Here is a 12,733-nt window from a genome sequence, read left to right on the forward strand (position 1 = left end):
TTTCGCTGAAAAGCCACACCTGTGAGCATAACACCTCCCAGGGCCTTCTGAGTCCTTCCAGGTGATTACGGAAGCTAGAGGGGGCCCGGGGAACCCCTGAACCTGCTGTTGGTGTCAGAGGGGAGGTGGTCTTGTGTAGATGTTCCTCTCATGCTCTGTAGTTGACTTTGACTCCTCGAGGCTGGGGTCTGCCGTCTTGGGCAGACAGAGCTAACTCCAGAAATTCAGACAGTGAGTTTTGACAGCCGTAGCTGGCATGCAAGGCAGAAGAACTCTTTAGATGATGACAAGGGCGGTGGATGGAGTGGGCAAGGGTGGAGAGCCTTGTGTGAGTGAAGGTGTGGCATTAGAGGACGGGAAAGCAGGAACGTCCAGAAAAGCTTTCCCATGTTTGCAGTGCAGAGGGCTGCCAGCTTAGCCACTCAGGACGGCACCTCTCGGGGGTGGTCAGAATTCTGGGGAAAGGCAACCTTGGGGTTGAAGGGGTTCCTCAGTTTGCAAAGGCGGAAACTGGTGGTTGAGAGGTGAGGGGCTGCCTGAGTGACCCTAAAATCAGGAAGGGCCACACAGCCTACATCCCTTCCTGACCCCACATCTGCATTCACCTGCTAGATCTGCCCTAACAAATTATCAGAAGCAGTGGCTTGGGAGTTTCCGCTGTGGGGCATCGGCAGCGTCTCCGTAGCACCAGGACACAGGTTTGTTCCCTGGCCCTGCCCAGGGGGTTAAGGAGGCAGCGTTGTCACACCTGCAGCTCAGATCTGACTCCTGGCCCAGGATCTCCATAAACCGTCTTAAAAAAAAGCAGCGTCTTAAAACAACACAGAGATATTCCTTTCAGTCTGAAGGTCATGAGTCTGAATTCAATTTCCCCAGGTAGAGCCAAGGGGTGGGCCTGGCTGTCCACGCAGACCCCTCTCCCACCTCAACGCCGGTGACATTCTCCTTCTTCACAATCTAGCGCTGAGAGCTGCAGAACGGGCCTGTGGGCAGCTTCCCGGCCGAGCCAGCTCCTCCTCCCCTCTTGCTTTTTAGAGCCACTCATGCAGCATATGGAGGTCCCCAGGCTAGGGGTCAAATCAGAGCTCCAGCTGCTGGCCTCCACCACAGCCACAGCAACGCGGGATCCAAGCCACGTCTGTGACCTACACCACGGCTCACGGCAAGACTGGATGCTTAATCCATTGAGCAAGGCCAGGGATCGAACCCGAATCCTCATGGATACCAGTCGGGTTCTTAACCCATTAGGCCCCTACTGGAACCCCTGCCTTGAATGTCTTAATCGTTTTTGAACAAGAGGCTTGCGTTTTCGCATCGTTCGGAGCCCTGTAAATGATGCAGCTGGTTCTGGTCCAGCCCTAACCCCTTACCGGCAGCACAGACACCTAGAAATGAACTTTATAGTTTCTTGGACACTTGACGTAGTTTTAGTTAATATTCCATTGTATGCTTTGGCCTGACCACCCACAGGCACGCTTACTGCCCCGGGAGTAAAGTTTCTGGCAACAGAGAATGTCCTTGTAAGGCGTTCTTTGCGTTAAGAGAGGCAGGGTGGTCCGTGAGGATTCACACAAGGGCACGACTGGAATTAGCCAGTGGTCATTCCCCTTAGAAGAGGTTCTCATTTTCAGAAACCGAATCCCTATGGAATTCCTTTCAATAGCCAGTTTTCCTAATGCATTTGTAATGTTTCCACATGTTAAGAATTATTTACCCAGAGTTCTTAAGTCTGTTCACTTAACCAGCGGGCGCTGGGCCCCAGCTCGGTGCCAGCCCCACAGCATTCTGGAAGGATCGTGGCTGACAGGCGGGGAAGGTGGCCCGTCCAGGAGGAGCTCGGCCTGGTAGAGGGTCTCCCGCCCCGCCCTGAGGGAGGGGGCGGCAGGGACGTGAGCCCAGCGAGGGGCATGTCTGCTCAGGGAGCGGGCGGAGCTGCAGATGGGACCTTCCAGGATGGCCCAGAGCCTGCAGGTGGAAGTGGCAGGAACGGGGATTCCAGGGACAGAGGAGCTGTCCAAGGGACGGAGGTGTGGAAGCGGCGGGGACTCTGGGCAGAGCCGGGGCGGGCGATGTGTTGTGGGGAGGGTGCTGTGGGGAGAGGCTTGGTTGGCAGAGAACAAGGGTCTTGGTGGTTGTCTGAGTGGGGAGAGGAGTGTTCCCCCCAGAGCCGGGCTCTAGGAGGGTAACTTCTGGTAGGAAGGCAGAGCAGAGCCTCACAGTCCTGGGGCTGCAGCAGTGGGAGGGCCCAGCAGGTGGGGGCCCTGGTGTGGGATTCACAGAGGGGACCAAGGGGGAACTAGGGGAGTGGGGTGGGGGTGGGGTGGGGGTGGGGTGGGGGTAGGGATGGGTGGGGTTGGAGCATCGTTGGGGTTCGGGGGTTACCTGGGAACAGCCACCCATTTCTCACCTGGTGATGGGAGGCGGATGATCCAAAGCCGGAGGGGATGGCTGCCCCTGGGCGTGTATGCAAGTCACCCGGGCCAGGTGGGGACACGAGGGACGGAGAGAAGGCCTGGCCTGGCGTAGGTTGACTTCTCAGGGTTCATTCTTCTGTTGTTACAAGCGACCGAACAAGAAAGGACAGAAGGGGCCGCATGCAAACGTCTGTTCCCAAGGGAAACCGGTGTCCCTGGCAAACTGGAGTGTTTTCTTCTGCTTTCAAACCGCACCAGGTCAAGGAGACCCAGGATGAGCCGCCAAGTGAGTTACTGGTGTGACAAGCATCTGCGGCCGGCGAGGAAAACAGCATTGAAACATCGCCCAAGATCAAGGCGATTTACTGGAGGGACTGGCAGGGGGAGTGTTCTTCCAGGCAGCCTCAGACCCGACGGTGGCTTCGCCACGTGGCTGGGGAGGGACGGGGCGTGGTGCCACTGACTTGGTTTCCTTCTGGGAAGTTTGCAGACCGTGGACAGAACCGACTCTGGCCAGAAAGAGCGCTGGGCTGAGAGCCTGACAAAGGAGGCTCCTCTCTAGACATCGCAGCATCTTGGGCAGGTGGGAGACCCGGCCCCCAGCGGAGGCCCCTCCAGGGGTGGGTAGGGTAGGTCCTCAGAGATGCTGGTAGCACTGGCCCTGCCCGCTGCTGCCCTAGGCTGGCCCGGCTCCAGTCCCTGCACTTCTCACCCCTCACCCAGCATCTACTCCAGACCTTCGGCAGCCATGGGAGTCAGTGCTCCCCCCCCCACCCCGAAAGCATCACAGAGATGACATTTTTTTTTTCTTTTCATTTTCTTCTTGGCTGCCCCTCGGCCTATGGATTCCCGGGCAAGGGATCAGATCCGAGCCACCGTTGCCACCTAAGCTGAGGCTGCAGCAATGCCGGATCCCTAACCCGATGGGCCGGGCCAGGGATTGAACCTGCATCCCAGCACTCCCAAGACACCACTGATCCTGTTGCACCACAGTGGGAACTCCCAGAGCTGGCATTTTGATGCGTCGCTCTTGGGTAGCAGATCCCCCGCGTTTGATTTCTTGTGGCAGGCGTGGCCCTGGGACTGGAGGAGTGTGACTTGCGCAGGCGCCCCTGCCTCATCGGGTGGTGCGGAGTCCAAGGGGAGAACGGGGGTGGGGTGTCAGGGGAGGCCAGACCCCAGCCCAGGTCCACTGGGTCAGCTCCCTTCGAGGAGGCGCCGGCATGCCAGGGTCTCACGCCACTGAGGGCACAGGAGGAAATAGTTCCAGACCCCCCCATCACCACAGAAGAAGGTCAACTCTGGGCTTCTTGGTTCCCAAAGCAGTTTTCATTTCAAGCCTCACTCTAGTCTGTGGGCGGGAGGGTGGTCAGGGCACAGCTCATCAAGTCCAAGACCAGTCCGGCTCCTCTGACCCCGAGTGTGGGCCCACGAGTGGGCCCACCTGACCCACTGGGCCTGTCCCTGCCCCGGGTTCTTACCCTCTGCACAGCTCAGCCTCTGAAGGCAGGGCTGTCTCAGCAACCCCGAGCTGTTCTCTTGACTCCACCGCGTGCAAAGCGAGTCCAACAGGAGTTCCCGACATGGCTCAGTGGGTTAAGAATCCAACTAGTATCCGTGAGGATGTGGGTTCGATCCCTGGCCTCACTCAGTGGGTTAAGGATCCGGTGTCGGCATGAGCTGTGGTGTGGGTCACAGATGTGGCTTGGATCCCGTGTGGCTGTGGCTGTGGCTGTGGCTGTGGGGTAGGCCGGCAGCTGCAGCACTGATTCACCCCCTAGCCTGGGAACTTCCATGTGCCGTGGGTGTGGGCCTAACCCCCCCCCCCCAAAATGAATCTAACACAATCACTTTGATAAGAGGAGAAAAAAGAAACCAGATGTCGGTGAGGGGGGCTGCCTTCGAGCACCTGGTGGTGTGTGCCATCCACCCCTTCACACTGAAGTCTTTGAACTTGGGGTCAGCCGTGACGCCTCCCCATAGAACCCAGGTTTCCGGGGCGGGTGGAGCTGGGCCCTTCTCAGGCCTGCTGGTCATCCTGTCCCCTCTATTTCTATTTCCGATGGGGACTGAATCCCACAGTCAGTGCCCAGTGGGAGCAAATATCACAGCTCTGAACAGGCTGAAGTTTTAAATAACTTAAGAACAACCAAATCTCTCTGCTCTGATTTCTCTTATAAACTATAGTCCCTCCGTTCCTGCTAGGAACAGTGCAGACGATACCCACTCCTGCCCATTGTGAGTTAGGGAAAAACAAACTCTTGATAGGATTCTCCTGTTAAAACCTTTATCTTATACTTTGGGACCACTGCCCACCCCCTTTTTAGGGCCGCACCTGCTGCATATGGAAGCTCCTAGGCTAGGGGTCAAATCAGGGCTACAGTTGCCAGCCTACGCCACAACCACAGCAACGCCAGATCCAAGCCGCATCTGCCACCCATGCCACAGCTTGCAGCAATGCCAGATCCTTAACCCACTGAGTGAATCTAGGGTTTGAACCCTCATCCTCATGGACCCCTTGTCAGGTGAAGCACCTGCTGAGCCCCAAAGGAAACTCCCAGAGTTTGAGCTCAAATCTCAGAGTGTGGCTCTGTCAGGTTCAACAATCTTTGTCCTGGAGGCAGGAATGAAACTTCTTAAGACCCTTCGCCCTGAAAAAAGACCTTCTGCCTCAGAAAGGAGGGGGCCAGGATGGAGTGTGCCCTGTGGTCCCGGCCTCACCTGCGCTTCCTGTTGGCCTTGGACGAGTTGCTCGACCTTTGTGTACTGTGGGGCGGTGGTTGTGTCTGCCTGGCGCGGGCAGTGTCATCATGGGGCTGCTGTGTGTGCGTCCTCAGTGCAGTGTTGGGGCCCAAACCGGCCTCTGTCCACAGGCACCCATGACGTCGGGTGAAGCAGAGAGAACAGCGCTCTGGCTCTGCCAGAGAAAGGAGGCCACAGCAGGTTAAACGCCTCCAAGCTGTGTGCTCCCTCGAGAGGGGACAGCAAGGGGTTTTCTAGGTTTAGCTCGAAAAAACAGGGCTGTTGATAAGGATTAGGGGGCCTGCATGCTTCTCCCTCCGTAGATCATTTCAGCGTCATCAAGGGGATAGTTTCTGGTGGTCTTTGGGGCTATCGTCCCTTGAAACTCTCGATTTAGTTGTGTGAATATGCCTACAAGTCTGTGGGTCCTGGGTTTCCATGTAGAGTTTGTTTCTTTTCTTTTTTTCTTTTTTGGTCTTTTTTTTTTTTTTTGCCTTTTCTAGGGCCGCTCCCACAGCATATGGAGGTTCCCAGGCTAGGGGTTGAATCAGAGCTGGAGCCACTGGCCTACACCAGAGCCACAGCAACGCGGGATCCAAGCCGTGTCTGCAACCTACACCACAGCTCACGGCAACGCCAGATCCTTAACCCACTGAGCAAAGCCAGGGGTTGAACCTGCAACCTCGTGGTTCCTAGCCGGATTCGTTAACCACTGCGCCACGACGGGAACGCCTAGAGCTTGTTTCTTACTGTAGGTCAATGTCAAGACCATGTAGAAGACCCTCAAAGAGGGGTGTGGGGCCCCAGAACCAGGCTGGCTCCCCCCGAAGTCCCTGCTGTTGTGCAGAGACCCCACAGGCTCTCTGGCTGTGGCTGGCACTGCTGACGCTCAGCTCCTCTGGGACGGTATGTGCTCATGGGGACAGCTGGGAGGGTGAGCAGCGTCAGGGCAAGTTGACCAGTGAGTGGTGGCTGCCCGGGAAGGCAGGACTGAGAAGAACTTGTCAGCCAAGTTCAGGCTCGGTTAGGAAGAGAGCTACGATTGATTACTCATGTCTGCCTCAGGAGCAGGACCCGTGTGGTGGCACATGGGCCTCATAGTTGCTCTCTTGGTCTAGGGTATGAAGAGTGGGGTTGGGGAAAAAATCGCCCTCTTGCTGCTCATGTGAGACACAATCAAAGTTCTGCAAACCAGGAGCTCCCGTGGCAGCTCAGCGGGTTACAAACCCGACATTGTGCCCATGAGGATGTGGCTTCCATCCCTGGCCTCACTCAGTGGGTTAAGGGTCTGGCATTTTTGCAGGCTGTGGTGTAGGTCACAGAGGCAGCTCGGATCCCCTGTTGCTGTGGCTGTGGTGTAGGCCAGCAACTGTAGCTCTGATTCAACCCCTAGCCTGGGAACTTCCATATGCTGCAGGTGCAGCCCTAAAAGCGAAAAAAAAAAAATCTCCAAACCCTCCTTTCTTCATCCACAAAGTGAGAGAATGGGCAAGACTCTCCTAACTTTGAGAGTTTAATTGGATTAATTGGGCAGAGTCTGTCTCCACTGGATTTTGCTTAGGGTGGTATGTGTGTGCGTGTGTGTACATGTGTGTTTGTGTGTGTGTGTGTGTGTGTGTGTGTACTAGGGGCAGGGGGTTGGAGAGGAGTCCCTGCCGCTCAGGACACAGCGGATGGTTTTTTCGGCCTGCAAGTGGGAGCTCCATCAGGGGAGGGGCCTGGGAAGCAGGTGCAGGTGAGAGAGGGAAGGTTCTAAGCCGCCTCTTCTCTGCCTGTCCTTACAGGGCTCTGCACAGTGTCAACCCTAGGTCGGCATTTATCGAGTGCCTACTGTATCCCGAGGATGCCTGCTTAGCAGACACCCCCAAACTAACTGACACACCACCCCTGAAAGACCCTCAGGGCAGAGAAAGCCCAGAGGGGTGTGGGGTGCGGCTGGGGTCCGGGGCCACTTGTTTCAGCCAACGTTGGCTCGTGCCTCTAGGTGGCCGAGTGACCTCGTTCAGGCCAGTCACCTTGGTCACCCCAAGTGAAAACAAACTGCTTATCTTCTCTCGGCCTCCGCGTTCTTCTCGGATATATTTTTACCCGTCAGACTCTATTTATACAGGGGTGCCAGTTCCGCGCAGCACGGCAAACATGCCCTCACATGGGACCCCTCCTCCCCCTCTGGACCCAGGATGGTCCTCGTGCAGGGACCTGGGCTGTGCGCTGAGGGACACGTATGGGCAGGATGCTGTGCTGGGCCCCAGGGAGTTTCTGTGCTGAGATTGACAGACAGACGTGCAACGGAGGATGGCGGCCTCAGGCAGGAAAGTAAGGCCAACCCTGCAGGGCCCGGAGGAGGGAAGCGGGAGGTGCGTTGCCCTGGAAAACTGCTCGTCCAACAAGCGCAGAACAAGGCAGCCAGAGAGGCCGCAGAGGGTGGCCAGGTGGTGGCCGATGGCAGCAGAAGAAGTATCATGGGGCCAGGGAGGCATGGCTGGGGCGGGGGGCGGGGGGGGGGCGGTGCTCGGGAGCTTTTTCCTCCATCATTTTCCCTCCACCTTGTGAGAAGGGCCTGCAGGAGCTGGAGCCTCGTCCCATAGGCTTCTAAGCTGGAGGAGTCCGCTGATGTCTCTGAGCCAAACTGGGCTGGACCGATGGGCTGGGGCCGCCGCAACAAGATTCCAAAGACCAGGGCCCTGAGACGGCAGAAGGTTATTCTCTCCCAGTTCTGGAGGCCAGAAGTTCCAGGTCAGGTGTGGTGGTGTGGATTCCTGGTGAAGCCTCTCTTTCTGGCTGTAGGGAGCCCATCTCTCCCTGTGTCTCCTATGGCCTTTCCTTGTGTTTGCACAGAGATGAAGAAGGAGATGGAGACAGAGCTAGAGATAGAGACGGAGACAGAGACAGAGATGGAGATAGAGATGGAGACGAGATGATGGAGATGGAGACGGAGATGGAGACAGAGATGGAGATGGAGAAGGAGATGATGGACATGGAGATGAGATGATGGAGATGGAGGAGGAGAAGGAGACAGAGATGGAGAAGGAAATGATGGAGATGGAGATGAGATGATGGAGATGGAGGAGGAGATGGAGACGGAGACGGAGATGGAGACAGAGATGGAGAAGGAGATGATGGAGATGGAGGAGGAGATGCATCCCACTCAGATACTCTGACCAGCAGTGTCCCCCTCAGGACCTATTTCTTGGCCCATCCACTGGGGTTTTTTTGTTTAGTGTTTTCATTTGTTTGTGCTTTTTTGGCTGCACACATGGCCCGCAGAAGTTCCCAGGCCAGGGATTGAACCATCACCACAGCAGCAACCTGAGCCGCAGCAGTGACAACTCCGGATGTTAAGGTGGTTAGCCCACCAGGGAACCCCCACCCAGTTTGTTGTGGCAACATCACTGTCCACCTGGCTCACAGAAGTGTTCGGGCGCCTTCTCTTGCCCTGGCCGTCTTGCCTGCCTGGCTTCAGTGCTAACTCCCCACCACCTCCTCCACCGACATCCCTCTCCTGCCCCCACCCCTGGGTAGGACCAGGTCTGGCCCATCCTCCCAGGGAAGCATCCTAACCCATCCCCCTGGCCCGCATCCCCCTGGGTCTGGAATCTGCAGACACTGAAACCATCACTGCATTTTAAGTGCCAGTGGCTCCCGACGGACAGCTGACCACATCCCAACTGCTGTGGGAGTGAGGGCATCTGCCTCTGCTCCTGGACCATCCCCAGGCCTCTCTGGTTGGGGCCGATGCTACCCTGATCTATCCCTCCCGGGCATCCTGAAGCTTCTGTTATCACCTATGATGCTCCAGGCTCAGGAGTGGGCTTAGCCCAGTGGGTACAAGAGAGAGTACCCCAGCTCTCTCCCCTCCAGTAGGACAGCTGGGAGCACTGTGGCCCCCTGCATTTTCCTGCTCCTTAGGTCACCTTCCCACAGCCCACAGGGCCTTCCTGGGATCACCCCCAGGGCTCACCTCCCCACTAAACCCCTTTACCCAACTCCTAGCCCGGGGTCGGCATCAAGTTTAAATCCAGACTAAGCCACCATGTCCCTCCTTTTCTGGCATCACCATGTCCATACCCACCTGCGCACTCATGCCCCCTCATAAGGCTCAGTGGGCCCTCACCCGCGATGCCCTGCCCCCACAGCTGTATACATACATATAATATATATGTACTTGCCTTATTGGGCTGCACCTGTGGCATATGGACATTCCCAGGCTAGGGTCCAATCAGAGCTGCAGCTGCCAGCCTACACCACAGCACAGCAATGTGGGATCCTGCCTGTATAACTCCTTCAAATCCCAGCCTGGCATTTTAGACCATGTGGTCTGGCCCCACTCTCTCTTCTGTCCTATTTCTCTCCCACCACGGCAGGTTCTCTGAGGTCTCTGCGGCAGCCTGCCCCAGGACCTTGGTGTATGCCGTTTGATATTCTCGGTGTATTCTCAACCAGAATATCCTTCCCTACCTTTGGAAACCAATCCATCTTTCAGCCAACTGGCCCGAGATCCCGCCTTCCCAAAGTGGACTAGCCTAAACCTCTGCCCGGCTTTCTCTTCCTCTGTCTGGGCGGCCAGCCCCAGTCAAGCTGAGCATCAGCCTTCTAACCCGTGTCATGGGGGTCCCCAGCCGACTTTCTGGAACTCCTGGGAGGGTCAGTGAGATCACGGCTACGGAGAATTTTTTGTGGATGGTGAATCTCAGAAGACATGGTATCATTATCTTCCCTTTTCTTTTCTTTTCTTTTTTTTTTTTTTTTTTTTTGCCATTTCTTGGGCCCTACCCGCGGCATATGGAGGTTCCCAGGCTAGGGGTCTAATCGGAGCTGTAGCTGCTGGCCTACACCACAGCCACAGCAACACCAGATCCGAGCCTCGTCTGCAACCTAAACCACAGCTCACAGCAACGCAGGATCCTTGACCCGAGTGAGGCCGGGGATCGAGCCCGCAACCTCGTGGTTCCCAGTCAGATTCGTTAACCACTGAGGCACGACAGGAACGCCTATCTTCCCATTTCTGTTCAAATTTTTGACAAGCCCCTCTCAGACCACGTCACTCCCAGAATTAACCCTTCCCTCCCCTATGGCCCCATTTATCTCACTCTGCAGTTTTTAATGCGGGGGGGCCCCTTGAATTATAACCTGTTGCACCTGTGTTTTCTCTGTCAGAGCCTTCACTGCACCGTGGTCTCCCAGGTTCTGTGACCCGTCTAACTGGGCGTGGGTCACATAGCACCTGCAGGAGGGCCTTGTACACCAAAGGTGCGTACTAAATGCTTACTACGCTGCCTTTGAAGTCCTTTTTCAAGATTACCTTGGCCTTTCTTTTTAGGGCCACACCTGTGGCCTATGGAAGTTCCCAGGCTAGGGGTTGAATCGGAGCTGAAACTGAAGATCTGTTCTTTAGTCTGAGAACATTCACGAATATGTTCGGTTCTTTCCAGTGGACTAAAGGTGTTCGTAGACATGGTTCCATGAGCGCTCACCCGAACCCTGCAGTATGAGATCCATAGATATTTCCACTTCTCGATTGGGGGTCCGTCAAAAGCAGAGGCCAAATGAAGCCTAGAGTCTCTTTTTGAGATGCAGCAAGAGCGAGTGGAAGGGGAGGGAGCAAGGTCAAGGTGATGGATTACCGAGCTGTCCACTGCTTCTCACGAAAGACAGCTATTTGCTGGGCTACATGGGACACTTTGCAGGCTGCCTGGTGGGCCCCCGGGCCCCTGAGCTTTCCAACCAGCCAAGAACGCAGTGCCGTTGACTGGCTGGCTTCTGCATCCTGTATAGTGGGTCCCAGTTCATTCAATGAAATAACTCACAGCCCTGGACTTCCGAGTTGTGTCACTCAACCCTTGGTCCGTCGGCCCTGAGATGCCAATCTTCACGCAGAAGCCGGAAGAGGTGGGAGCAGCAGGCGCCCGCGTGGGTCCACAAGGTTGGACGTGGTGCTGGAGCTGCCGCAGCACCCCCTGTGGCAGGTGTGTGGCAGAGGCCGTGGTGAAGGCCTGTCCTCCCTTGGAGGCCAGGTACGCCAGAGAGGTTCCGTGACAGGGACTCTCCACTGAGCATGTGGCCAAGGTCCAGGCCCAGGAGGAGCCGAGAAGGTCCGGGGGTAACTATGGTTGGTTGGCTAATTCTCATTTTATATCTGCAGAAACGGAGGCTAGGAGATGTTGAGTAACTTGCCCGAGGTTCAAGGCCGTTAAGGAGTGAACTCAAGTCTCCAACTCATATACCCAAAGTCCAGCCTAGGGCCCCGTCCACTTGATCAGAGTGCAAGTGGGTGCCGAAATGAATCGCTCACGTCTACAGCCGTGATTCACAGCCCACCTTTCCATAAATGGAACCTGTCTCCCTTTCAGCATTCATTCATTCCTTCATTCACCCCCTTCTGCACTTACTCATTAGGTGAGCACCTACCAGGCAGCCCTGCCTTCTTCCAACATCGTACATTGTGCGCAGCCTACAAGCCAGCCTCAGAGTCAGCTCGGGCTCCAGGAGGGAAGCAATCACTTTTATTATGGGACAGAGTGTCCCCCTTGCTAAGTAAGCTCTTCATGATAAGTCTAGATGGAAGAGTAAAGAATTTACGTGTAGAAACTAGAAGTTCCCACAAGAGATGGCATTTGAAGTGAATCTTGGAGAATGAAGAGGATTTTAAAAGGTAGGTTATGAAGAGTTCCCTGGTGGCCTAGTGGTTAAGCACCTGGCATGGTCACTGCTGTAGTTCAGGTTCAATCCCTGGCTCAGGAACTTCTGCATGCCACAAAAGTAAATAGATAAAATAAATAAAAGGTGCGTTATGAGAAGGCATAGCTCGAGCAAAGGGATGCTGGCCTGGAGTGCAGAATGCATTCAGGGAAGAGTGCGTCTGCGGCAGCAGCACGGGTCTCCTGGTAAGTTTTGGCAGAAGGTGCCAGGCTAGGGATCGAACCCGAGCCACAGCAACGACCTGAGCTGCTGCAGTGACAACGCTGGATCCTTAACCTGCTGAGCTACCAGGGAACTCCATCCTGGTACGTTTTTTCCCTCCACATAACCATTTCCCCTCGATGTCAGGGAGCACCCAGCCGCTGGTCTCTGTGGCGCCCTCAGGCATTAGGTGACTCTGAAAACAACAGAGTTGTTGCGGTAAGCATCCTTACCGCAACCGGAGTGAAACAACAGAAACTTGCAAACAGCATTTCACAGTCACTATCCCCCTCGCTTGAGTCTGCGCAGGTCACGGACAACTTGCACAGCCTCTCTGTTGATTTAATTACACACACGGCCAATGAAATTATTATGAAATTTTACTAAAAAGCCAGTGACATTTACAGAGATTACAAGAGGAAAACTCTCCGACACGTGTATCCTCCCTCTGGCTCCAGGCGCTCCGGTCCCCAGCCGGTCCACTCCCTGGCTGGTGTCCAGCCCTGCAAAAGCCCTAAGTAGAGGGGACACCAGGCTAAGTTGGGCTGAAGGAGGAGTGGAAGAAACTAGCGTCAGGCTTTTTGTTTTGCTCTTGGTGAGCTCTGCTTCTCCCTGACTGGTGCCAGACCAAACAGATGACGGCACTTAGGACATGTGTTAGTTTTGTGAGTGTGTAG

Source organism: Phacochoerus africanus, chromosome 7 (assembly GCF_016906955.1).
Source record: "Phacochoerus africanus isolate WHEZ1 chromosome 7, ROS_Pafr_v1, whole genome shotgun sequence".
Lineage (NCBI taxonomy): Eukaryota > Metazoa > Chordata > Mammalia > Artiodactyla > Suidae > Phacochoerus > Phacochoerus africanus.